Below are 3633 nucleotides of genomic sequence, written 5' to 3' on the forward strand. Positions count from 1 at the left end.
CTTCTCCCTTAAACATGCATAAATGCACACACACAGAGAGGCTGTGTTTGGAATACCACTACTACATCTATCTATCTATAAAATATGTAAGAAATTTTTTTATGTATATCATTTTTTTCCCATGTGTGATTATACACATGTAGGGAGAGTGTGAGCTTCAAAATAATTAAATATATATTATATATAATATAATAAGCGAAAGTGATAGAGAGAGTCAACTTAAAATTGTAACTTATTAATTAAAAAAATTCAATTGTGTGTATATATATATATATACTATTCCTCTTGTTAAGCCACTCCTGAACCACAGACAACGTCAGAGGCGTTTTACCTGGGCTAAGGAGAAGAAGAACTGGACTGTTGCCCAATGGTCCAAAGTCCTCTTTTCAGATGAGAGCAAGTTTTGTATTTCATTTGGAAACCAAGGTCCTAGAGTCTGGAGGAAGGGTGGAGAATAAATTCATTTTTTTTTCTCCTTGTTGTAATAACAATACTTTGAAATCTGCAATTTTATAATTAAATAATCAGTTACATATTCAAAAATGTAGCTCTTTGTTTTCTCACTGGTCACATGCTTCTTTTTGAGCTTTGACATGGGCATCAGTTTGTAGAGGGGCAAACTGGATTCAACCAACTGTGATCATGTGACTTTACGCCAGCCATGTAAACATGATCAAATCAAAAAGGTCAGACTTTTATTTATAGTACATAGAGTCCTTTTAGATCCTTCAAATTTTAACATCTATCTATTCATTTGTAACTTGACTTTGAAGATTAATTCAGTATTCTACTCCTGTCATTTCCTCTGGAGATCTGAGTGGTGTGTGTTCTATCATGTGAGGGTCAAAAGGGAGAATGAAGCAAAGAATTGTATAGTTCAGAGGACAATGCGGTGAGAGAAAAGAGAGAGAGATGGAGAGTAACAGAGAGAGCGAGTGACCTACATTCTCAAATCACCATTCATTGACGTTTATTCCCATTTTGTCCCTGTGTTTTGTCATACTACAGATTTAATGAAGATGCATCTTGTTTTCAGCTCCCGATTGGACACATTGCAGCTTCATTCATCGTGTCAGAGCAGCGCGGTCTTTCTGTTTATCTCTGCTCTTCATTTATCACGCCATCCTTCTCATGCCACAGCCGGTGAATGAATGGTCCTGCTATTGTGGGAAGCAGAGAGAGATTTCAGAGGTTAATGAACACGTCTACAACGGACAATCAGCCCACCACGGCATGCCCCGCTCTCTCGCTCCACACTGAAATAGTCTCTCTGTCAGCGTGGTATTGTCTAAGACTCTCAGTGGCCATTCATTCACTCCACTTGAAGAGATTGACTCTCACAGCTGTAACGCAGCCAATTACTTCAGTCCTCAGCCAGCGGTTGTCAATGAAAAGTGCTCTTATTAGATTTCCAATTTCAGCTTTGCTCAGAAAACCATTTATGAGGTGGGGGAGGACACATGGAAGTGCATATAAAAAGTACAAATCTCTTAAATCCAGCCTCATAATACATAATTTTAACACTGGAATACTTGATTCTGATTGGACAACTGCGGCATTCCGATATTTCTATATGATGACTGACTGCTGAAGTGTATAAATGACTGCTGTCCAATGCTAGTTTTACGTCTCATCACTTGGTAGTCTCTCTCTCCTGGCAATATAAAATAATTGCTTTAAATATTGATTTGAGTTGAAGTGTAGATTTAATATTTATTGGATAATGTAGTTACAGTTGTCTGAAAATAAATGCTTATTAATAAAATTAACATTCAGCTCCTGTAAAATGTTTTTAAAGGAATAGTCCACCTAAAAATGAAAATGTGCTGAAAACGTACTCCCCCTCAGGCCATTCAAGATGAGTTTGTATCTTCATAGGAACAGATTTAGAGAAATTTGGCATTACATTACTTGCCCACCAACGGATCCTCTGCAGTGAATGGGTGCCGTCATTCATCAGACAGCAACAAAATATATGGTAGGCATTGTCTCCCCTTTTTTAAAAGTTGATAAGCCTATTTATTTTACAATCCTTATGATACACAATCATGTGATTAATTACTTTTTAGTATTTGTATTCAGCTTTATGTTTTTCAGAACAGATGTACAACCCATTTTTGCACCACCATCTCTTTCTCCCCACCGGCAGAAATTTGTCCTAATTGCAGATGTCTTCAGGCAAAAGTTATAGTCATATGAAGCAGGAAATGCTTTAGGATCATGACACAGTTTCTGTTGAGTTAAAGTGCTGTTTTCCTCTGATCAGGGATCAGTTTTGCTGTCCATGGAGTGATGGAAAACGAGTCCGGGATCAGAACATAGAGAATATTCCACCCCAGGGTAAATGTATGATCAGTAAATGGCAATAGATTTTTTTTATCTTTTGCTATGCTAAAAGCCCAGGCCGCTCATAATAGGTTTGTTTGTGCTGAGTGCCGACTGCTATGTTTTACACAGATGACCCGTCATCGTTCATGCATGGAGAACTGTGTCACCAGTTACACATGACAGCTTTGTGTGTCACTCACAGTCTGGAGGAGAAACCTGCCAGCTGGCCAGATCGTGACACAGATATTCTTCATAGACCGATAAAACACAAACTTTGGATCTTTTGTTATGTGTGTTCACACGAAGATCTCAGAAATTTGCTTCACTGTTTCAATCAGTGAAATTAGTCTAAACTCTTACACGGTAACCTGCAATTATAGCTGTAATTCAGGTGGAAAGTTGAAGTGTCCTGCGGTGAGACATGCTTTGTTCCATTCAAAATTATTTTAAGCAGCATTTTCAAATTTTTTAGGTCCATAGTAATTGAAAGTCTTTTAAAGACTTTTAAAAATTAGTATTTTCACACCACAGGAACAAATGAACTAGTGAAGGTAAAAAGGCGAAAAATTTCACTCCTATTATATACACTACCATTCAAAGCTTAAAGGTCGGTAAGATTAAAAAAAAAAAAAAAAAAGAAATTAATACTTTTATTCAGCAAGGATGCATTTAAACTGATTAAAAGTGACAGTAAAGACATTTATAATGTTACAAAAGATTTCTATTTAAAATAAATGCTGTTCTTTTGAACTTTGTTCATCAAAGAATGCTGAAATGTATCATTGTTTTCACAAAAATATTAAACAGCACAAATGTTTCAACATTGCTGATAATAAGAAATGTTACTTGAGCACCAAATCAACATATCAGAATGATTTCTGATTTCTATATGAATATTTGGTCCCACTTTATATTAGGTGGCCTTAAAGGGATAGTTCACCCAAAAATGAAAATTACCCCATGATTTACTCACCTTCAAGCCATCCTAGGTGTATATGACATTCTTCTTTCAGACGAATACAATCGGAGTTATATTAAAAAACATCCTGTCTCTTCCAAGCTTTATAATGGGAGTGGATGGTAGCCCAAAATTTGAAGTCCAAAAAATTGAACCAATCAATTATAAAAGAAATCCACAAGGCTCCGGGGGGTTAATAAAGGCCTTCTGAAGCGACGCGATGCGTTTGTGTAAGAAAAATATCCATATTTACAACTTTATAAACCTTCATCTCTAACTTCCGCTAACTGTCATACACGCATTCACGAGAGAGTGGTGTCCAGCGGATGACGTAGCACGTAGGCAAA

Source organism: Sinocyclocheilus anshuiensis, unplaced genomic scaffold (genome assembly GCF_001515605.1).
Source record: "Sinocyclocheilus anshuiensis isolate Anshui unplaced genomic scaffold, SAMN03320099.WGS_v1.1 scaffold2347, whole genome shotgun sequence".
NCBI classification, from domain to species: Eukaryota; Metazoa; Chordata; class Actinopteri; order Cypriniformes; family Cyprinidae; genus Sinocyclocheilus; species Sinocyclocheilus anshuiensis.